Source organism: Ammospiza caudacuta, chromosome 10 (genome assembly GCF_027887145.1).
Source record: "Ammospiza caudacuta isolate bAmmCau1 chromosome 10, bAmmCau1.pri, whole genome shotgun sequence".
Taxonomy (NCBI): Eukaryota; Metazoa; Chordata; class Aves; order Passeriformes; family Passerellidae; genus Ammospiza; species Ammospiza caudacuta.
The window spans coordinates 19,544,277-19,569,359 of NC_080602.1; positions in this window are offsets into that span (position 1 = coordinate 19,544,277).

Genomic DNA, 25,083 nt, shown 5'->3' on the forward strand with positions numbered 1-25,083 from the left:
CTGCTTATTGGACCTCTAGCTGTGTGCTGCTGCAAAGAAATCCTTGAAGCCATGAAGAAACACTTGGATATGAGCTAGACCATTTTGAAATGCCCAGTCTATAAAAGTTTATAGGGCAACAGGAAACCTGATAGCTGAAGTTTCAATTAATTGCCCAATTTGGCAATTATTCCCAACAGAAACAAACACCCTGGGGATTTTGCTTGGCACAGTCCACAACAATTGTTGTATGGTCTGCCTTCAACTGTACAAAATCTACCTAGGAAAAAGTGGGTTTACAACTTAAGGTATTGCTTGTAAGGTTTAGGATATTGGGATGAAGGCAGTCTAGGCTGGGTTCTTAACTGCTGCTCTGTTTCCATATAACCCCAGGTTGTTTTGTCCTAGAAATGCAAAATTCCAGAGTCATCTCACTTAACTGAGATGTTAATTTTAGGATCACACATGTCCCAGATTCTCAATATAGTCAATGAGATACAAGCACCTCTGAAGGGTTATCTGCCCCCTGCAGGAGCTGAGCCTGCCCTGAAGGGAACTTTTCTTTGTCCATATGGTTGTGAGAAGTGAAAGACCCCCAGTTTGTGATGTCTGATTTATTTAACTATGTTTGGAATTGTACATGAGCAAGTACATCTTACTTTGCTTCTTCGGGAAAAATGCCTTGTGGTGTTTTTATATATGAAAACTTACTTTAAAATGTCTGAAAAGTGTGCAGGGAATCTTTCTGAAGCTAGAATTCTGCCTTCAGCTGCTAAGGCAGAGGAACAGGCTGAAAGAAAGTAATAATAGATATTATACAGCATGTGAGTCTGAGTAGTGCACAAAGCTTGGATACAGGGAGAGACACCATAAATCCTCCAGATTTTCAGGGATATGGGTCAGGGAGCTTGCTGTCTTGTATCTGAGGTCAGAAGAAATTGAGGAGAAGAAGAAAGATGTGGTGCTGACAGAGCATAGGTGAAGGGATGATGGAAAGCACAGAGCTGGGCTGAGGACAAAACATGAAGAGCAGAGACACACTGTGACAGCTGAATAGGGGGAATTGGGGCATGCTATAAATGCATTGAGGGTTATAAATGATGTTCTTAATGTTTTCCACATTTAGAATAAAATACAGGGTGCAACCTCATTTTTGAATACTTTGTGCAATTCCAGCTGTCCCATCTCGAGAATATGATGCAAGTTGTGGAGGTACAAAAGAAAACAATGTGATCAGAGGGATGTGATGGTTTCTGTGCAAGGGAGGATTCAGTCACCTTGGTTTCTCCAGTTTTGAGAAAAGGTGACTGCTAAGGGGGAGGCAAGATAGCCTGGAGCCACATAAGGCTAGGAGGAGCATGAAGTGAGAGAAGAGATAGTGATTATTTATTCTCACTTAAAAAAAACAAAAACAAGTGAAGTGATCTGGCAACACCTAATTAAATTGTGGAAGTTATTGCTACAGGATGCTGGAGATGCCAAAATAGAAATGGTTTCTTAAAATGATTAGATAAACTCATGGAAAAATTAGTTCATGAAGAGCCATTAAAGATACTGATGTAGGGCCAGGCTCCAGCTCAGGAAATTTCCAAACTGCAGGTTTGCTGAGAATTGGCAGGATAAATTCTATGCTTGTCCTGTGTTCATAACCTTTCATTAAACATCTGCTTTGGCTGTTACCAAAGCAGGACACTAAGGCTAAATGGGTAAATGAATCTTTGGTTAACCTGCCATGTTTGCTTCTTCTTGCTAAACCATACAGGAAAGGCCTGCACTGTCTACTGTGTAAACTGGATGCAATTTAGCCCTAAAAATTCTAATTACTGCATATATTACTCTTTCATCTGCAGTATTATTTAAACATGTGAATAAACCCCAGTCTTTTGGGCTAAATTGAGCAGTAAAATTATTACTTTTTTCCCAGTGTGCTGTCCTGCATTGTCTTCTCCCTGTCAGGTTATATTGACACTGGCCCATATTATGTTTATTTTAATCTGGTCTATGAAAATCATCTTCACTGTCGCTGTTTAATAAGAATACTGACCTGGGTCAATTACCTTTAATTATCTAGAAGACATCCTTTTAGGATAAGTATAACCTTGAAATATTATTAACTAATATGTAGACCCTGGTGTATAGGTCTCATTGAAAGCTGTTCCACAAGCAACTAATAAATGAAATCTAATGAAACTGCTACTATCATTTTGGACTTATTAGTCACATCACTTAAAATAGTTTCTGCTCCAATCCCCATTGCTCTGTCGTCTTTGGATTAGCAATATTTGCAATCTCCTGCTGAAGTGCTGCTTAGAGAGCCAGAAGTGAGTGATGAGCACAGTGGGATGCTGTATGAATTCTGGAGCTGTTCCTAGGGTTTACTCCCAGAAGACTTTCACACCTGTGTGACAGTGAGTAGCAGGCCAAGAAGCTTTTGTTGAACATTCTTCATGCAAAGCGATCTTTAGCTTGAAGTTTGGGCGGTGAGCAGCACAAAGCAACTGCTGCCTGAGAATGGAAGGGGGTTTTACAGCCCAGAGAAGGCTGTTTGTCAGAGAACGGAGAACATGAGGTTTGATCAAATGCCAAATTAATTTGTGGCAAGTTAGCTTGAGTAAATAGACATCATCCGAGACCTCCTAGTGTGTCATTAAAAGCTGAATATCAGTCATGGCTTACAGATGGGAAAACTGAAGTAGGGTAAGATTAAATGGCTTTCCTATGTGTAAAAGCAGGGCACTATAGAACTAAGGGGAGAACTGAAGCCTCTGGAATCCCTTTTTTGTCTCTGCTGAACCATGTTGTCTCAATTACAGGGGCAAGGACACTATAAGGAAAACAGGCCTGGGTGGGGGGCTCTTTCCCTCTGGTCTCCTCGCATGCTATTCCTCCAAGAGAACTCCTTCAAGGATTACAGCAAAAGAATGTGCTTCTAAAAGCCATTTTGATGAAATCCCAAGACTAGCAGCAGCAAGCAAGCCTTTCTCACTTTCCAGCTTGATAACAAGTCTCACCGGTTGACAGTTTATTTTCTTTCCAACAATCAAGTCTTGAGTGAAAGAGCACTTGATTTTGAGTAGGCAATAACAAGCGTAGGCATGGAGTTGTTGCCACTTGTGCTTTCATTTCAGCAGTAAAGTAGAAAACCAGATTTGCTGAAAATGAATTGAAATGTTTTCCTTAACCGCCTTCTCCATGTACATCTATTTTCTGTTTGGCTTTCTTAAATGGCATTCACAGAAGTTGACAAAGATTCCCACTTAAGTTTTTTTGTCTCTTTTAGCTTTTCATTTCAGGCTTATATAACAAGGTAAAAGATTTATCAATCTTGCCAGCTTTTATAAAGGGCTAAATGTCCTGACTTTCTGTCCAACTGTGGAGGTGGTGAGCAGATAAGATGAATGTGAAACAAAAGTGTAAATCTAACAGTGGAGTTCACAACACCTCATTATGGCCAGTGAACTCAAATGAAGAGGGAGGTCAGTGAGCAGCACTTAAACACATGCCCTTAGAAAATCTGGTTAAATCAGGGAATGCATTGCCTTGCTTGTGACTGTAGTGTCTAGAGGGAACATAAATTATAGACTTGACCAAGCTATCTACATATGGAGGCAAAATTGTACTTCTGTGGAGCTGTTTTCTGCTCATATTTCATGCAGTCTTCACCTATTCCCAGAGCTATCTGCTGGAAGCAGGGCTAATATATAGGTAAGCTGGCAAGTTTGGAGTTCTGGGAGCAGGAATTGTTGCTGTTTTGTCAAAAGCCTGGGGCACTCAAGTGTTGGCCTTGATTTGTACCCTGAAGGGTTACTCTGCAGAAATATTTTGAGCATAAGGGAATAGGGCTATGGAATTACTACTGAATGTTTCATGGCAGGGTCATGTCCAGAGAGATGTTTGGTATATTCTCATTTATTGGAGTTCGATACCATCATTGGCAGGTACCTTACAAGGATTCTTTTTCCAACTGCCTATCTTGTTTCTTGGTTATTTTACAGATATTTTGAGGAAATTTAATTCTGAACTAGTTTAAATCATCTCCATTCATTTTTAAAGTTCATTAGCATCAGATGTTACTACTACCCCAGATTCCATAATTTCCATAGTGTTTGAACAGAGAGAACCTTTAAGTCCCATACTTCATTAGAATAGAGCTATTTTTTATTTCTGTTATCCTCTATAAGTTGTGTTAGTATAACAAAGTCATCTGCCATCCCTAAAATTTCTTAGAATTTTACTCCTAAAACTGTTCTTTGAATCATATTTTCTAGGACTTCTTAGGGCTTTGTGCAAAAAATCCTTCTCTCCAGCACTACGCAGACATTGACTGGGAAATCTCTTTATCAGTGGTTGGAATCAAAAGTAATTTTTTTTTTTCCTAGAATCCATTTTAGTCTCACGTACTGCTGCTTCTCAGTGTGAAAGAATCTATTTAACTGCCTGCTTTTTGGATGGCTTTTAATGTTGTTTTTAGATTTATACAAAAAGTATTTTGCCAATGAGCCTCTTCATCTTCACCACTAGAATGACTTTTAATGGACATCCAGTGGTTTCATACTAAGTAGTTTCTTTTAGCTTTATTCTCCCTAGGGAGGAATGCACTGAATGGCTGGAAATGTCAGCAGCTGCATTAGCTGAAGAGTTTAGCTGCTGCCACCTCCTAGATATATCTTGCCCTTTCTCATTTCTGTGTTTCTTACTGTTTCCCTCAGAGTCAGCCAAAGAAACTTCCTGTCTGGCATAACACAGATTAGGAACTAAATTAGCAGCTATTATAGATGGGCATTTTTCTGTTTATTTCAAGGCAAAATCCATTAAAACTGGCAGAAAAGTTGGCTCAGTTTCCACAGAGTCAACAAAACAAGCAGAAACATGAAGCTGAGAGAAAGGAAGGAATGTGTGCAGCTGCTGGGAGCCCAGTCCAGCTCAGCCACTGGGCAGTGTAACCAGGAGCTGGGCTGAGCACAGGGAGGTGAATTCTGTGTGGGCATGGGCACTCCCTGGGCTGGTACTTCACACACAGGTGAGGTTTAACATGATGATAAATTTGCCAGCATAGTCACCCTTTCCTCCAGAGTATCTGATCATGGGCCTAGCTGGAGATTGGAAAACAATTAAGTGAATCTTTGCTATTACTCAGCCAAGCAGTTTCTGTCCTGCCCTCATAGGCTAATAAAATTTAGTATTGCTGATAGTGATGGCTTAGTCATGTGTTTTGTCTGAGATTGCCTAGACCCAAATCTTCTCTAAGGCCATGACTATTCTTGATATTAATTCTTATAATTTATTTGTAGGCATGTTGCAGTGGTTGAAAACAGCAATTGAACAATTGGAGAGATCCTCTACATTGTAAAATGGACCCATCAGCACATTTTGGTAATTTGTTGACCTCTCAGAAAAAGTCTGATATTAAGCATGTGTCTTTTTATTCATGTTCTGTGATCCATAAATTCAGAATTTTGGTTGTACAGCTGATTTTACACAGAAGTTTCACAGGCTGTTCCTTAGAATACAGCTCTGGATCTGACCTTCATCAGAGCTCTTCAAAGAAAGGAGAGCTTATGCTGTACAGTGACAGAATTACATTAAACATATATAGCTGCTTGATTAGAACAGAGATCTTGTGTTCCAAGTTCTTGATGTTAAATACTGGAGTCAGCAAATCTCACAGCTGTGCAGTTATTTCCAGTGCCAGAAATCAGGTTTGTAGGAAAGAGATTGTATGTCTTGAGTCATCACTGCAGATTAGCCCCCAGAAATGTTATTTACTATAATGGGTTATCAAACTTCACAGTGACTTTCAGAATGGGTGTTTTTACAGCTTATTGGTAAAACTGTAATATGAAGTTTTATTTTTTGTACTGGTAAAATGCAGGCCACCTCATTGCCATGGTGCATATGATGTTATTGAAAATACTGGAAGTCTTTTAAAAAAAAACATTGTCACTGGTTTTGAGTTAGTCAAGCATTCAGTCTCACAAGTTTGTTCCAGTTAGAAAGAGAATTTGATGTTGGAGACAAATGTCTTTCATCTAATCTTGTTTATTTAAAAAGACATGCCAAGTACCTTTTCCTTGAGCATAGGAGGATCAAAAACAGGAGATTGTTTTCAGCTGGTACCCAGACTCAAAAGCTCTGTCTAGGATTTTCTTTGTGCTGCATCCCATATTTGCCCAGCCTGCATCTGGATTTTCTTTCTAAAATTCTGCTTGTCTGTTGTCCTTTTCATCATACCCGCACAGCAGTCAAACAAACAATCCTTTACATAGCTTAAATTCCTGACTGTTCTTTTATATTCCTGTTTTGGCCTGTGATAAGCTGTGTATTGGGTTCAAGATTTGGTTCAAGAATCTTTATTTCTTTCTGTTCTTTTTCTTGTCTTCTGTTAGTAATATTATTGTTAAATAGTATTCCTCTGGTTTTTACTACCAGTGAGCACATTTTATCAGTGTGCTGCTTGCAGAGCAGGTCTGTGGACAAGAGAAAGGTGAATGCAGCATAAAGTAAAACTAAAACTCAGTTAATCTGCTAATTCATGGAAGAGGAGGATGCATACATTTTCTTGAATAGTGATTTCAGTGATTATCTTCTCATTTTCTTTTTTCAGCACTCAGGTTGCAAACCAGAATTCTAAAATGATGATGGCAATAATAATGATAGATTTTGTCTAGAAGCTGAATAGTTCTGGTTGTGCTTCATTATTTACCAATCCCAAGAGTGATTTAACATAATTTTTCCAAGCAGCACAGTGCTCTTTTATCATGTCCCTTTTCCATGCCATCTCTCCCTCTTGTTGCAATGTCCCCAGATTCTTTCATCTCTCCGCAGGAAGCTGTCAGGGAGCTGTGTAAATTCAGCAGGCAGGACCAGCTTTTCAGTGCCATCAGGACTCTCTTGGAGCAGCCCCTGAGCTAAAGGCCACCCATCTGCAGCAGCAGAAGTGAAGTTTAAAATCCCTTTTCCTTGGCACTCTCAAGCAGAAACAGCCAAATGGGGCGCAGGGCTGAGTTTGCCACTTCCATACGTACTTGTGGATAAGTTAGTCTCAGGATATCAGATTTGCAATAACCTAAAGCCATTGGAAATGGTTCATGAACATTCAGGCATGCATACATAATTCAAGTTAACTGAATACGTTTATGTGCACGCTCATAAAACGGAAACAGGTTGCAACTTATTAGTGGAATAAATGGAATTGCTTCTTTATAGCACAAGTTTTATGCTTCTCCCTAATTTAAACCCAGATCATTAAAATATAAAGTTGGCTGATAATTGTAATAAATATTCCTGTAACATTTCTACTTGCCAGCTTGTACATAATCTTCCTTTGTTTCTCTTTAAAAACATTTATTCTATTTCAGCTTGTTCAATATACGCCATGAGGATTCAAAATATGTGTACTGGTGGGTAACTAACTTCTAAATGAAGGCTTGAGGTAAAATATCAAGTTTTACCTGAGTTAAATTACTTTTAGTGGAGATTTGTTGAAAGGATTGAATCCACTTCACAATGGCTGTTGCTCTTGGCTAAATTCCTCCTACATTATCAGGCAGCTTTACCAATGTTATGTCACTGTTGTCTAGAGGGAGAACATAACCCACAATAAACATCACTTGTGTTGAGTGGGAAAAAAGTGGTGGAAACAGGTGTTTTTTCTGCCTAAAAATATCTGTATTTTTCAAGATAAATCTTGAAAATTGAATAACTTCCAGCCATTTTAATTTACATGAAATGATGAAGGACCATGTCACATGTGCCATCCCATTAGGCTCAGAGAGATGTTTGTTTTTGGGAAATACTCTGTGTGCCTCAGCATTATGAAGGAACATGCAAAGGTTTTTTTGGTACTTTTTTTTTCAGTGTTTAAAAATAAACACTGTTTATTTTACAGTTACAGTTACAGTTTTGAAATTTGCTGCAGTAAAAAATAATTTTTCCTATACTCAAAAATTAATGTCTGTCTTGGGGCTTGATATTTTAGCAGATTAATAAGAAGACATGCAAGTTTAATCTTATTGCAGTCAGTGTAGGAAAACCTGTCCTGTGGAACATAATTTTCAGAAAGGCCTAGAATATTGGTGTCTTATATTTAAAATCTGTGTCTACAATTTAAAATCTGATTATTTTTAATAATTTTAATTATTGAATTTAAACAAAAGCCACATTAACCATTTCAGATTTAAGTTTTATTAGATGGATTTTGATCATAGTGAAATATATATATTTGTAAATAAAAAGTCCAAATACATTAATTACTTATTCTTCATATCACTTTAGTGCCACCTTATTTTTGGGATAAAAGACCATATGAAGGAAGGTAAGTTTCAAAGTCACAGCTCTTGCACCAAGAGAGTTAACTAAAGTTAGAGCAATTGGAATGACTTCTATTGATTCCCTGATGTATTCTTTTATTGTTTTGCCACAAAGTGAAACAATTATAACTCTTAAATCTGTACACATTGATATGGGATGAACCTTCTGTTCTTCTAATGTTCAAGTAATCATATTTACAGGATTTGATGCATGAAATTACCTATATCTCTGTCCTTCTTATTTTATATCAGTAGAATACCCATGGAAAATAAAAATGCTCTGAATTTTTTTAAAAACCACACAACTGGATGAAGCTTTACCTTTTCCTTATGCCAACCTACATCCTCAGTATTTTCATCTTTGCTTCTCCTCCTTAGAATGAAAATATTTGTCCAGTTTTACCAAAGCCGACACCCAAACCTCCATACCACACAGATTAAGAAGTGCTCTAAATCATCCTGCTTTTGTTGTGGGGTTTTTGTTGTTCTTTGGTTTTGTCTGACAGAAATCTGTGAGCTCCCAAATGCTTTTTTATGTTGTATTAATGAAGGCTGGATGCTACCTGGACATCAGGAACAGAAGACAGGAATGTTTCCAGATGAACTTGGAAGTTTGGCTCTGGAATCATCCCAATTGATTTTGCTGGAATCACCCCAATTCTTCTTTGGCAGATTGTCTAACAGCAACCTGGGGTTCTGTGGCCATGGGTCTGATGTCTAGGTCAGACTGCCCAGGATGGTTAGAACCTGATTTCCTTGCATTAATCCTTTTGATGTATGCCATGAAAGCATAGCCTGTAGCTGTCAAATTATATATGCACTGTGGGTGTAGTCTGTTTAAGTTCAGGACTTAGCATCATGTATTCCAATTCAATTTATTTTTATATCTCATCTTTCACACAGAGGGTCTGAAAATGCTCAACAGTGAGAGACAGAATAATGAGATAATGCTTTACAGAACTGTGAAAAGTGACTTGCATGCAGATAACAAGCAAGGCAAAGGTTGGACTTGAGTGAGAGGAGACAGCTGTAAATTAAAAGCAGGAGTAGTATAAATACAGAGCAGTTCTGATAGAAGAGACCTGAAAAGTGTAGGGAAAATGTTTAACTTCCTGTAAGAGTAGCAGAATAGTAAATCTTCTACCTATTCAGTGAGGAAACATGGTGCTAAATTATATTTTGCATTGCAGGTATTTGTGTTATTGGGATTGAGCAGCATGCTGCTAGATTTGTTACTTATGGGAGAAATAGTATGAGGATGGAAATGTAAAAATCTTTTGATAGCATCTGGCTGATGATAGAGCTCCTACTGAGGGGCTTAATCAAGAAGTCATTGAACTGTGTGAAGGAAGAAAAATATCAAGAAAGGGAGGTATAAAGATAATTTTGGACAAAATTAATTCTGGTCTGAGCAAGAATCATAATTAAAATATAGAAATAGTGGTAAATCTTCTGGTAGGGAATGAGGTTAGGGGAGGTGATAAGTATATAGGAGTCTATGGAGATGATTGGGTGTCTTGGGCTGGGTGACCATTCCCTGATAATTTCACATGCCTTTCACCCAGGACATTTTCTCATTTCTCCCAACCTGCAATATCCATCTCTGCAAAAGGAAAGTAGATTTTCCCATTGTGGGATTTTATCCTGGTTTTCTTTGTTAAAGTCTTTGTGACTTTCTCAGTGAGATCTGAGTCTTGTGATGTTTATTGAACTAGTAGAACCGAGTTCTTAGCTGAAGACAGGTGTAGCAGAATCAGAAAGAACATTCTACCTTTGAAGTCCTCTACAGAAAAGACAATATACCAATAGATTCACTTCTCCCCCCATTCCTGAACTACCTTAGTTGCATGCATACAGTCCTGATGTAGACCAGATTTGAATTGAGGACCATAAATAAATTTACATCAATTGCATAAAATTGATGGGCCAGCCTGAAACAAGCATAGAAGCTAAGGGAGAAAAAGAGGTTGACAGCACAGAGCCCTAAGAAGTGAAGAATGGCAAAGGTATATAGAGCCTAAAAGCAGAAAAAAACTTCAAATATAGATTTTGCTCTTTGAGGACAGCATCAAAAGCTGACTGTTGGAAAGGTTTGGGAAGGACAGAGTATAAATAACCAGTGCTCTTCTGGTCACTCATCTCTATTTGACTATATGTAGGCTGCAGTCTGAGGTTTCTTGTGTCCCATAAGAGCAAGTTAGTAACTGATTTTTAGATGAAAAGCAGATGTCAATGTATTATCAAATGGTTCATGGTCAGAAGTAGTTGGAAAAAAGGCATGGCAAGAAGATGAAGCTGAGAGAGTAGGAAAATGTCATAGGGAAGATACCAAGAAAAAGTAAATGGATCTTCTTGTTGGAGACAAGAAGAGTCCTGCCCCAAAATTGTCAAGTGAATTTGGTTGGTCTTTGCTGACCTTCACTGAACTTATGAAAATATCTGGGGTTAGAAGGTAATCTCACTCTGATTTGCAGAGTCACGAGCATCTATGTATAGCTTCCTGCAAATTTTTGATATACACCTTAATATGCAGTGTATAAAATTGCGTGCTATAAAATTGAATTACCACAGAAGCTGTTTTGTTCCCAAAATTCCTTTAATATAAATGAGCTGGCTGGAAATAGTAGACAATTGTGGGGTGTTTCATAACCAGTGATGAATTTGTCATAGGACCACAATATAACTACTTATTAAATATTGTGACTATATTATCTACTAATAAGAAAGTCATGCTGTTTACCATCATTACACTAAGAAGTCACGATGACCCTCAACATAGGTCCTGACACAAATTATTATTGTTTACACAGACCTCCCAGCAGCCTGCTAAATGCAGTTTGCCAGTCAAAGTTTTGTAACTGTGATGCCTCAAACAGTTTATTCTTTTACATAAGTACAGGGCTGTAGTGCAGATTACTGGTGCAGTGTATAAATAAATCCTGATTTCTGCTCCCTCTCCAGATATATTTTATGAAAACAGAAAGGATGTTTGAAATTGCCCAGGTAAGCTGAGAGGATGCTATCTTGCATCTTCCCTCTATTATTTTTATTAATAACTTTGTCATAGTTGGTGTAAAATTGTAGCATGTTGAGAAAGGCTTTGGATCTAAAAGATTTCATCACCTTTAAATGGCAGTCAGAGGGGGAGCTTAACTGAGCACATGCACTTTCTTCTCTAGGAGTAGTTAATAAAATATGAACTTAGCACACAGTCTAATATTGATTTCTCTGGGAAAGACTGGATTGATATTAGATAATGATGTTGCATATGGACAGCAAATGACTTGAAAGACCTACTCAGCTTTTGATATTCACACTGCATTTTCAGCGCATTTCTCAAATACATCAGAACATTTCCTATCTAACCAAAATGACTGCACCTGATATTTGTCAGAATGTTTGCTGGCATTCTCCCTGTGCCTCAGTGAAATGCTTTAGGTCGGGTTTTGCGATTTAGGGGCTTGGTTAGAGAAGGTGGTGATGTTCCTCTAAAATTCAGGCAAGGAAACCTTCCAATGCACCTCAAAATAACAAGTGTTGACTTTGCTATCTTTCAGAAAGTGAGTCAAAGAATGCTCTGGGAATTCTCTGAGGAAGGCAAAACCTTGGCTTTCCATTCCCTTGGATTGCTAGCCCAGAATCTCAGCTGTGTCTCTACAAAAACATGAACATAGTCAAGAAGGTGTCAAGGAATGCCAAAAACGAGGATAAAATTAGGGTTGGGAAAGGAAGAGCTCTGTCAACTACTACAGAGTGTTGGGTCAATCCTTCAGTAGCTTTTGGTACTGAATGTATCTTCAGCTCTTTCATTTATTAATCTATTAATTTATTTTAAAAAATTCACCTTTGCTCACACTATCTCTTTGCTGAGAGTTTAAGAATGTTGTATGCCTGTATGGAATAATGCTCTGTATAATTGAGAAGAGTGCATCTCCTATTTTTTGAGCCTTGTAGTTTTGCAGTAAGCCCCAGCCAGCATTAGGGTGCAGTACATTTAAAAGGAATGGTTTAGCACTGGATAATGAAAGCCTAGCAAAAGAATCAGGGTGGAAATGTGGACAAGAGGCTGGAGATTGGGTTCTGTGGCATATAGAGGGGTGTAGTTAACACTGGATTTCATCTTGATGTCAGGGCTACCAATAGACTATCCAAAATAGGAAGATGAATATTTTCCCTCCATAAAGTCTGCATATCCTTTTGAAGAAGCCGCCATAGCTCAGTCTGAAATTGTGGATCCAATCCAGAAATAATTGAGAGAGGATATTTGACTTGTGGTATGTGGTAGTCAAGCTAGATGATAGGAATTGACTTTTATGGCTTCAGAAATATGGCTATTTGTTTTTCAAAGGATGTGCCTCAAGATGATGAAGTCTGGTGATTTTTTCTTATAGATTACCACACTTTGAGTCTTCTGACATCAAATCCTTAAACACTCTTAATGCCATAGAAAGACACTTCCCTCCAACTAAGGTAGAACAAAGAGAAGGTGAATATTTTTCCTTCAAATTAAGTACCCATCACATATATATATATATATATATATGTGTGTGTGTGTGTGTGATATATTGTTTTGATATATATTGTTTTGATATATATTGTTTTTCTTATATTAACTTTTTTTTAAGAATCAAGGCTGAAATGACTGTTTACTAAGCTTATTGCTTTATACATGAAGGCTGAGGGTTTCTGAATGTAAGTCTACAGATCAAAAGCTGCCATATTGAAATTGGCTAAAACATTGGCAGAAGCCATAGGTAGTTATTTAGCCAATGGTGCATAACTTATTTAATGTGTAAGAGCACCTTAAAAATCCATGTGCATTTCTAATTGCGTATTTCAGTCTTGGTATGTAGTGTCATAAGTTCGAATTTTTTTGTATGTCTTTCTGAAAAGCATGCTTTTTATTTGCCAGATCTTTAAAATAATGTAGACTGTTTAAAAAAATAAAACATAAAAAGGTTGGGGTAGGCTTAAAAAAAAAAATTATTTTTTTTTTCCTTTCATTATTAAAACTAATAGGAGTAAGGCCAAAAGGGAAAAGTTAAAGAATACACCCAGGGATGTATTTAGTCATGAGGAATAGCTGTGACAAATATTTCTTTTCATTAAAGCTTTAATCTAGTGAGCCTTGGAGCTGTGGAAGTGGTGTCATGCTCTGGGAGCAATGTGCTGATATGGTCCTGGTTTGAACACCAAAACCACCAGCACAAACCACCCAATTCCCTACCCTGCTGAAGTGGCAGGAGGAAATGTGCTGGGCTGTGCCCCCCAGAAAGGCAGCTTGGACAGGGCTGGATTGCCCCGATCATCTGGGAGAGATACCTTGGCCTCTTTGACCTCGTGTGGTGAAATTCTCTGTTCAGCATCTCCCTCCTCCCAGAACATCCCTGGGTCCAGCACTCGTGGTGCTTTGGTTCTACACCAACTCCGAGGGAAGGCTGCCACCTACTGAACTCCTGCAACATCTGTATTTGCCAATTTCTCACCCCAAGCAGTGACCAAATCCTGCTTCTGTTGCAAGAAATGTGGGATGGACAAGGTCCCTACATGGCCCAGCTCCATTCATCACTGCATTGGATGAGCAGCCTGGCACTTGCTAACAAATGTAATTTTTCTTTTTGTTGCAAGCATTAGAATGTGTGTTTTAACACACTAATTATAAGAGATGGCAATGAAAGTGAAGATAACAGGAGCCCACACAGCATTGCTGTTATCTGACCCTGACCTGAACTCTTCACTGCTCTAAGTGCTAAAATGCACTGCTAAGGATTTCTTGGGAAATTGGAGTGATATTTCAGTCACTGTCTCACAAAATTTAGAAGTGTCTTTAAAAATAATTAAACCAATAAGTCTCCTCACACTTCCAACTAAACGCTCAAGTGAATTTCATCAAAGATTATCATGCAAAAAATTTCAATTATCATTCCATAAATATGGATGAAATAAAGTATATATTTACCTCCTAAACTCTTCAATTCATTCCAGAATGACTGAAATTTCAGATCTCTTCATGGCTTTTCCTCCTAAAAATCTTTCTTTTGGCAAAGCAGAAGGAAAGAAATTCAATTTTTGGACATGTGCATATTCATTTCCAAAGGAAAACAGGACAACTTCAGTTTTGTATAAAAACTGAATCTCACAGAGTGAGTATTTTGGACATGTTTTAGATACAGCTTCAAACTTTTGTTTAAAGTTGGTGATTTGGCTTCTCATGGATCATTTGGATTGGAGGATGACTACAGTAACTTCATGAAGCAAAGACAAGTATCTCCATAATACAAAGATTTGTTTCATATGCCTCTGCTAGGGGGGAAAAAAGAAGAGACTGTAATAGAGTTTAAAATGGGAGCAATGAGGGTCTTTCTGATTGAAGAACTACTTTGAGAATTCTATAAAAGGATTAGATTATATTTAAATGCATCACAGTTTTTTTGTGACCTTGTATAAACAAACTTCAGCATCTGATAACTTGAAGCCTTTCCTTTAGGCAGCTTCTGGACCATTTGTAAAATTAAGGTTGTTCATGGTTCCTGCCACACTTCAGCAAAATCATCTCCAGATGCTCCCTCAAAATTTGGCAGAAAATAAGACAATGGATGGAGAAAAAACACATTAGAAAACACAATTGCAGAAACATAAAATCTATATATTTTATTTTATTTTACTTTTTTATCATTTGCAAGATTCAACTGTCACTGTGCAAAGTGGGCAGTGCTGCTCTCTGCATCCTGCCTGGCAGAAAGTTATCTTCAAGAAAAATCAGCAACATCTTGTGTCACAATTTAGTTCCTGGTATTGTTATACTACAGAGATAACTCTTGGCCAGAAAATTCCCATTACTTCAGAACATTCTGTAGCTACATGTTCCTTTTGGTTGTGCAGTGTATTTCTTAAGAGCCATCACAGCTCATAATTGGGGTGTTTTAGTGGAGATAAAGTTTCTTCAAGGTGGTAGGTGATTCTAGATATTCCACACATTGGAAAAACCAGGTTGTGACTCAGTCATAGCAGAATCTGCTCATACTCCTTAGTTTAGCACTTGTTTAAAGGAATTATCTCATGGATTCACTCTTTTCCCTCTCAGGCAATCAGAGTCCCTGCTGTAGCTCTGTACTTTGGGGAGGGTGCAGATAAGACCTGGCACAAATTGGCCAAAATATTCACTCTGAGCTTGAATAAAACAGGGGATCCAGCTCTGGTTTTAGGTTTTAGCACTGCTCCAGGCATCCTGATCTGGTTATTTTGCTTTTGGAAAAGAGCAGCTGACATAGCCACACTTATTTTGTGATGAAGCAGAAAATTAATAGAAACAAGCTGGTATAATGTGCTTTTTATGCCTTTTTCTTTGCCCTCCTCCATAGTTTCCATTCTTGGGTTCTTTTCAGGTGAGTTCTCCCACTCATAAAAGCTGACAGATTTCCAAGGATGTTCAAACAGCTGGTTCTGATGTAATGGTTCCCTTTTCCAGCAGGCACTGGCTTGAAACCCATCAGGTCTTATCCATCTTTCATAGGGATCAAGGGCTCAATTCTAGAAAATATTGGAGCATCCAAACACTTGTGATTGCAGTGAGATTACTCATGGGCCTAATGTGCTTAGTACCTGGCTGATTCATGCTGTAATTGGAGGCTCTTTGTGCTGTAGAGGGAAATAATCAGAGGCTTGACTGCAGCTTGTTAGGTGAAGTTCAGTAGTAAAGCTCTTATCACTAAATAGCTGGTATTTAGGGAATGATTCTATTTATAGCAGCACACTTTCTTTATTTTATTTCCTTGCACTGTTTATTCAGAGATTTATCTTTTCTGATTATCATAAAAATGTAAGTTTGCTAGAGGTGCTTTTATATGTCATGCTTCTTCCTCTGTGGAAGAACAAACCGATGCTTTATTCTATTTGCAGCAAATTGTTGCTGAGTATAGATGGTGCAGAGCAGAGAGCTTCATGTGTTTTCTTTGTTTCTTTGCAGAAAAATGAAGTGACAGGTGCTTAGCCTCATTTTTCATGCTAGCTTTGCCATGCCATTTTCACCAATAATGAAGGCAGCTGCCAGAGCTTGAGGAAATCAGGCGAAAAATTCAGCTGGCAGGTAGACCCAGTCACTTTAAGAAATGTAATCTTATGTTAGCAGATGGTAATTAAAAGGCAGAAGAAATAAAATTTTGTCTCAGTTTTCTGCACTGTTACATCAATTAAATCTGCAATAGAAATGCAAGCAGAAAATATAATTTATTTTCATGTGGCTACACAGTATGATTGTATGCAAATCTAATGATTTGTTTTGCAAAGACAATTGCAGGTTTTTTTAACCTAGGTAGAATAACTGATCATTTCCAGAGAGTGTGTGTGTGCAGTAAATCTTCAGTCTTTAATATGCCTAATGCAATGAAAAGCATCTCCTTGTTTTCTATTCGTTGTTAAACCTCAAATTATGTTCTGCTGTCTGTCCCCTTCCAGTTTCAGTAACACAAATTTAAATCTGAGCAGTTCAGTCTATCTGAGTGTGGAGAGCTGATCTAGCTCAGGCCTCAGCAGGGGTGCATCCTGTTAAAAGAGAATATCCAACAAGTGCAAGATTGAGCTGGGTAACAGTTGTTATGATCTTGGAGGGAAATGATGTTTCAGCTCTAACAAGATTTCTAAGGATTTTCTGTTGTTCCTGCTACTTGCAGACTTCTAGCTTTGAGGACAGAGCCTCATAATTTCTCATATGTTACTACTTATGGCTTCTAGGATCACGAACAACATGTGCAAATCACTTGAAGTGTGAAATAATTACATAATTAAAGCTCATTATGGCAGAGGCGAGATGCTGGTGGAGCTGTGTCACCCTTTCCGGAGCTGGCTGGGATTGCAGGGCTTTCATGAGTCATGCACAAATATTCACCCCATTTTGGAAAAATTCACCCAATTTTGAATGTTACAGTATAATCAAACTTGAATGATATTTTAGTGCTGTTGTTAATTTTTAAAAGACATAGGGTTATTTAGTTTAAAGTTGATTAACCAGATGTTTATTTTTTGTATTTCTGCAGATCCAAGGCCAGGTTTGTCTGTGATGCTGAAACCACACTTATTAACTTACCTGTTGAGCACCAAGTCTGCACTAAAGACAAAAAGAAATAACCTAGACATGTTGTTTAAAAGTGCAGCTCCCAGTTCTTCTGTCCCACTGACTGATTGCTGATGACTTTGAACATAATGGAAATTTTATCACTATAGATCCCATTCTAGTGAGACTGGCATAGCAAGCAACATTTTCTTTCAGTTTTTCTTAAGTGTTCAGTTGAGCAGAAATGCAAACACACTCCTTAAAGCTACAGTGATCAAAAGCATCATCTGAGACCAACAAGTTAATTCTAGTTGTGTCTGATGAGATTCCTGCCCATGTAAACATATAAAATATCTGGGATGTTTTGTAAGTTCTTATGAGTAACAATGAATATTAGTTTTGAATCAGAATTCACATATATTTCCCTTTTGCCCATGGAGTATCTCCATGAGTTTGAATTTAAGAAATTAGGTAAGCATTTAAGAGCTCAGGCTATATTACACTAGGCCCGGGTATAAAACGCCAGGCCCGGCAATATTACGGAAAGTGAGGAGGTGTATTATTATTATTGTTATTGTTATTATTACTATTTTCCTGTCTTGCTAGGTGCAAGTTCTGTGTACAAGTGTGAGAAATTTTCCCCGCTTGCTCTTTGTTTAATGGGAGAGCACCTGATAATGGTTAGTATTCTTTTTCTTTTTGGTTTTTTTTTTTTTGGTATCCTTATCATTGTACCTGGGCATTGAGTAAGGTACTCCAGCACTGTTAAGCCTTTTGCTTTCTCTAGACACTGGCATTTCACCTCCAAGTTGTTCAGCTGCAGGTTTTAGATGTGGAAGCTCCATTTGTGCCTGGCTTTGCAAAGGTAAGTCTGTAAGAGACACTGAGTGCCTGGGGTACCTGAGGGTGTTCATTGTTGTCTGAGAAGCCAGTGCTGCTGGTTTTGAAATCTCATCTGTGCCCTCTGAGAAATGATCTTTTCATATACCTAAAGCATAAAAGCCCTTCAGCTAAGGCTTTCCAAAAAATGAATGTTGTATTCCTCCTGCCGGGACTTTGTCCAGAAGAAGGAAACAGATGCTTCACTTGATTTCTCCTTTCACACAGAAATCAATAAAGAAGGTGATATGAAGTCAAATTTTGAAAATGTGCAGAGCAAACTCAATGCATGCAGCCACTGGGCATTCTCTAAAATACTTTAATGCCCTTAGGAATTTTGTGGCCTTATTCTTAAAATGCCCTATTTGGGGCACTTAGAGAAACCCAGCAGTCTTAAAATGCTGAACAGCCTTTCCTGATAGATTTGGGTTACTAGGTGTGGTGCACCCATCACTAAAATCACTTCCAATAAATAAATAAATACTAGCTTCAGTATTTATGCCCTGTCCCTTGTGACTCTTCTAAGAAGTTTCCTGCTCCATTTTCAGAATTGAAAGAAATTATGGGAGTGGTTTGAGAAATGGCAAGGGTGTTTGGACTAGGAAATGCTGTGGTCTGACAATAAAATCCAAGGGGTTAAGCACGGTCTAAAAAAGGAAGGTGAAGTGGGAGAATAAGAAAATAGTTTGGATTCAGTTTGACATTTTCTTTTATCACACTTGCCCTCAGTCAGCTTGTTCAGCGATAGCAATTTCTCAGCACAATGTCAGGTACATAAAAGAATATGACAGCTTTCCCTGCTAACGCAGGCTGCCTGATAGAAATTATCATTCATTATCATTATTAGTGTAACTCACCAACCCCAAGTCTGAACCCATTCCAGTGGCACTGAAATGGCAGAAATCCCAATCACATCTACAGTCCAGGCTCAGACCTGAAGCTCTATTTTTTGGAGAAATCCAATGGTGATTACTGATTGGAGTTCTGTTATTTTATGTGGGATTTATGTTCTGTTTTTTAATGGAGTGTGTTAAATGAGAAGTGTTAAAAGACTAGCTACTGCAAGAAGAATAATTTAATGTTATTTTATAGTTTTTATATATGCTACCAGATGTAGCCAATCAATCAATAAAACAGCTTTTCTTTGAGAGCATTCTACTCCAGTGGCTAAACTTCCATAATTACCCTGCCACCATAATTAAAAATTATCTAAACTCCTTCCTTCTAGTTTGCTCAAGCTGATGAGAAGCTGATAAAATGGAGTTTCAGTGCAAATGACATCTTATCACTTGGCAACTTTCAAATGCAGAGTATTTCAAAACCAAATCTCTAAGACCGCACGTTACTTTGAGGAAATGTGTCAACAAAATGCTGTCAGCTCCTTCCTCTTGACAGGCTGTACAGATTTCAGATGACTCTTAACCATAGCTTGTCCATCAAATCAGCAGATGTTCTTTTTGGCACTACTGGTAGCACAGTCAGGGTGCCTGGTGGCTTTTTGAAAAGGCAGGAAAGGGTTTCTGGTTGTAACTGAGGGCTAAGATCTAGTTCTAAATGAGGAGAGAGGAGCAAGTGATGCTTATTGCTGATGTGCCTGGCAGTGGGGAGAAGGGAGCCCTGAAGTCTTCGGTGTTTTGCTCATTTGATCTCAGATAGGGATGGGGTGTCCTGAAGGACAGGAATGACTAATTGGAAGCTGCTTCTCTCAGCCCTAGAAAATGAAACAAATGCTCAGAGCACTTGTTCAGGCTGCAAAGTGTCACATGTCTTGATGGTTTTTAGGGCTGTCACTGCAGTGTGCAATTTCCACCCTTCCAAGAGGGACAGCAGTGCAAGACTCCCCATTTCCCTGTCTTTTTTCAGAGAAAAGCCTCTGCTTGCAAGATGCTTCTGGCTGCTTTTATCCCTCCCCTTGTGGGTTGGCTGGGCTGCAGAGGTCCAGCTGTTTCTGCTTTCATTGAAAGGGACCATAGTACAAACATACAGCAGGTTTAATGTTTTACATGCCAGTTTAATAGATTGTTAGACTGGAGCATCTTGTCCTGAGGAGAGAGATGGTAGAGTGCCTCTCTCAGATTTATGTGTGTCCTCTGGGTATCCTCGTTCTTTACTTACCTAGTGCCTTTTTGGGCTGCTTTTATTCCCTAAAGCCACTGTGCAATGCTTCTCAAATAACACAAAACCAAAGGCTGTTTGTAGCCTACCAAATAAAGGTTTGTAGAAAGGAAAGCTGATCTTTTCCGTCATATGGATTCCTCAGTTTTAAATTTAAACCGGTTGAAACACCTTTGAACAGTTACACTTCAAAGGATATTTCTGCAAAATTTGTGTGCTCTGACTCTATCTTTGATTGCAAATTGAATCTGATTTCCTTACATTCTGTAATAGCTTGCAGTTTTGTTTTTCCTGGCACAAAAGCTCTTTCCATTTGTCCTTCAGTTAGTCAAAGGTAGAAGGCTCTCCCTGGGAGAGAGATTCGTTTTTCTCACTAGAATTTCAAACTGCAGATGACAGTCTTCTCTGGCACACATTAAGCTCTCCACCATCCTCAGTATACATGAAATCATAATCAAATACAGATGCCTTTGCCTGTTATAAATAATCAATGCTGCTTGCAGAGACCAGGAAAAATCCTTGTTTAGACTGGTCTTATTTTCTTTCTTGGGCCTCTGTATTTCCCTTGGCCTTTCTTTTTTTTTTTTTTTTTTTTTTTCATCTTTTCTCTGTCTCTAATTCTAGATATTTGCCTAAGGAAATAAAAGGAATGGGGAAAGTAGATCTTGGCACACTCTGAATTCTCAGTGGATTACCCTATGGAGTGAAATTAAATACACATGACATATAAAAGGGAACAGCCTTTTAATTTATAGCAAAAACCCCAGTTCACAATAAATCTGTTCTTTCCTGTTTGTTCATGTGCATGATGAGAACATGTCATATGCCTCTGTGAAGCTGATATAGGAGCTCTTTGTTCTGTGTAGGATTAATTTGTTTTGAATTGGTTAAAGGTTCTCTGTAAATATCAAATAGCAATTGTGAATACACTTTTAAATTGGTGATCAAGTTCACTTGTTTTTATAGCAAAACCCAGTGCAGCAGCATCTATTTCAATAGCTCCTTGTAAAGGCATTGTCCTGCCAACTACAAATTGTCCTCAGCAGTGGTGAGTTTCTGTCATGTCAGGGCTCAGATTGGAGCCTCTTTTAGGGGAGTAATTTCAGATCTCTTTGTGGAAAACTTCTGCTCTGGAGGTGGATGCTATTATGAATTTTTAGCCCTGGGCAGTGCACAAAGAACTGCTGTCCTGAGTTTTGTGTAAGGTTTCCAGCTGCAGACACCACCCTATCAACATGCTTCTAACTCAAATGTCCTGAGCTATTCCTGACTAAACTGTCTGAATGTTTTGTTGGGTGTTTTGTCCTCTAGGCTTCCAAATTTTTCTTCTGGTTAATTTGTTTTTAGGGATGTATAAAGTGATGAGGCGGGATTGTGAAAAAGAGCCTTGCACCCCTAATGGGCTGCTGCTACACTACCAACCATGTTTTGTGTTCTTACAGGAGTTCTGCAAACGCCTGACAGTAAGAAATGAGAATATAATTTTGCTTTGTTTTTTTAATCCCAATGGTTTACCACAAAAAACACCACTGCCAGTGCTTTGATAGAAATCCAGGCTGCTCCTGTTCCAAAAGACCCAGGTATTTTTCCCCAAAGGTCAGCTTGTTCGTGATAAAGTAGGAATTGAGAAGCCCCTTTTTTTGGATGTGGGTTTTTTTTTGTTTGTTTGTTTGGGGTTTTTTTTTTTTTTTAAATGTGGGCTAATTCCAGTATTAATTGCTTCAACTCTTATTTCACCATGGCAAAAATAAATTGCTATAGTTGTTTGCCCATTACTATTTATAGCTTTCTCCTTTACTGACTGTTTTCCTCCTCTGCACAAGACCATAAATACATTAAAGAGCAAAGGAAGGAATGATTGGTTTGTCTTTGACACATAGGCTCTCAACCTTGTTGATATTAGTCACATTAATTAATCATCTTTTGGACTATAGCTTTTATTAATGGAAGTGTCATCTGATTCAAAAAATCAGATCCTGACCACTCCTGAAAAAAATACACACTCTTGACATTAGGGTGACTTATTGATATCAATTACCACAAAAACCCATACCAGATAGGTCAGATGTGGTTCAGCTGGCTCTTGGGTTTCTGACCAGCAGCCAGGCTTTGCCTGTCATAATTTTCCCTGATTTTCCACTTCTCTGGGAATTATTTAAGAATATTATTATACAAGTATAATGAGCGGAAGTCCCCCTGTTTCAGCTGCCTTGGCAATACTATTTTCCCCCTCCTCTGCAATGGGAAGGATCTGACTCGATTCAGCCACTTGTGTTTTCCTCTCACTGAAAAGTCCTCGGTCAGCAGTGCAGGGAGGTGCAGGGGAAGGCCCAAAGCAGTTTGTGTTTGCAAACCTGCTCTTTGATTATAGCCTGTGCAGCTTTGGCACTGTGTGATGCATTCTAGGGAATGAAAACGCCATGGAGCAAGCTATGTGATCAAACCATCACTGAAATTCCTGCTCTATCTGGGCTGCCACTGAGTCTTTCTGAAGCCTTTGAGTTAGGAAGTGGCATGTTTCCTGAGAGCTGATACTCTGTGTTTTGGATAAAGTCATGGCAGCAGTGTCACACTGAAAATATCCCAGTGGATTCTTACACCCATTTAATCATCCTTTGGAGAAGTGAGGCATGTATCACTGCTGATAGGAATGCTGGGTATTGACTTTCCAGCTCTACTGGACATAACTTAATCATACTTGGTTAATAAAAACCAAAACATAAATTGTGCTTTGTTCACTGGAACAAGTTTCCTTTTTTCCTCCTCTTTTGTGTTTTCTTTCTTTCCACCCTATGGTTTTATTTGTCTGTCTCTGATAACATGACAAATTGGAATGAAAGCAAATTAATTAACTTTATATGGGAATGCTGAATTATACTGCCTTTAGGTCACAGTTGCAAGCAGAAGCATCTTGTCCAGAAGCCTGAATTTCACTAAAATATTGCATTAAATCCGTTTAGTTAAACCATTTAAGCAATCTGCTTAAATGTTTGTTCTTGTGGATGAGGGAAAACCAGCTGATAAATATTTTAGGATGGATAGTGCAGTTGCTACATTAAAGTGAATTAATATAGTTTATGCTTTTGTGGTTTACCATCACAAGCTATGTTGCTGTAATCCATCTATAAACTGTCTGCATCTCCAGCCTTTTTTGAGGCTCTCTTCCATCAAAACCAGGCAGTTTACCTGTATCCTTTGTCATGCTCTGCATGCACAAATAAGGCCATTGCCACTGAGACAGTCCATTACACTGATTTTCAAGCACACAAAAAGCACTTTCTAGTGAGTAATTGTATATTTGACCTAACATACTATGTTTGCAATCCTCGCAGTTTATGTCAGTTGAGACTAAGCTTAATTTGTCCTTCCCCTCACCCAGAGAAGGATGTTTGTAAACCAAAACCCATGCAGCTGTGATTTCATCTTAATACCTGTTACACAGCTGAGAAGCCTGGCTTAATGCTGCTAACTGCATTCAGCTTGTCTGTGCCAAAACAGTGAATGAAAAAAAATATTTACTGTTTGTGCACAGCAGTGTAACATCAAGGATTTCTGTAGGGATGCTGTAAATAAAAAAGTTCATTACAAAAATAACCTGTTATGAGGTATCTAAGGATATTTCACTCTCAGGTATGTGTCAAGTTAACCTCTAGTAATTTATCAAAGCTCAGGTGTGTAGGACTCTATAAGCCTGGTTTAGTTTCTCTAACGAGGAGTTCACATCACAAAGTCAATTTGAAGAAAGTGGTTTTGGGGCGAACAGGAGGATATGGAGCAGAGCAAGGCGAGTGACTGGCACTGCAGAGGAGACCTTCAGTTCTGTTTTTTGAGAGGTGTTTGTGTGTGATATCAGTATGTATCTGTGCTTCAGATGCAGGTATGGCTACATGGGAATGGCCAAGAGCAGGGCCAGGGACAATGTTAGACTGCTGAGGAGCAAAGGTGGAAGGCAACATGGGATGTAACAGAAGCAAAAAACTGTAAGCTGAATATGGACCAGCCTTCTTTTTTAGTTTGCTGGGGGGAATTAATTCTGTCCAGCACATTTCATTTTAGATCATGTCTCTATTACTTTTTGGTAGTTTGCTTCTGCCATTTGCTCAGCTATTGAAATGACCTTTCTTACTTGTTCTCCATCTTGGCAGTTTTCATTGGGACTGCCAAGAAAACTAAAATCCTCTTCCTTATTCCTCAAAAGCATAATCAGGGAGTTAAGAAGCCAAGATTAGTTTTGCTAATAAATGTGTACAAGAGAACTCCTTTGGGGATTTCTGTTTTTCTAAGTATTTGCTTTAATGGATTATGAGTTTCTACCCTCTTTGGGAGATAGTTGGAGTGTCTTGTGCTTCTTTGTGTTGTGGAAGGGAAAACACCCAGTAGGTCTGGTCATTGACTTTCCAAAAATTTATTTTCCAAAAGACCTTTTTTCACTATTTTGGCAGTGGTAATGTTTTGCTTTCCAAGGACACTACAAGACACAGCCCATCCCCTGAGGATCTCTGGTCAGTGCTATCTGTTTCCTCCAGGGAGTAACAGCAGGTATGGGAGCTCTGTCAAATTAATGTGTGTCAAGGTCACCATTCCTTGCAGGGCCTGGCTGGCTCACCTTGGAGAAATGGACAAGGGTCTCGAGGTAAACAGAAATTGCTTTGTGATAATGAGTGTGCATTCAGAGAGATCCAGAATCCTTATTTCAGGTTGCTTTAGGCTGTGTGAGAACACATCTCAGCATGTCTTTGTGTGTCAGCTGGT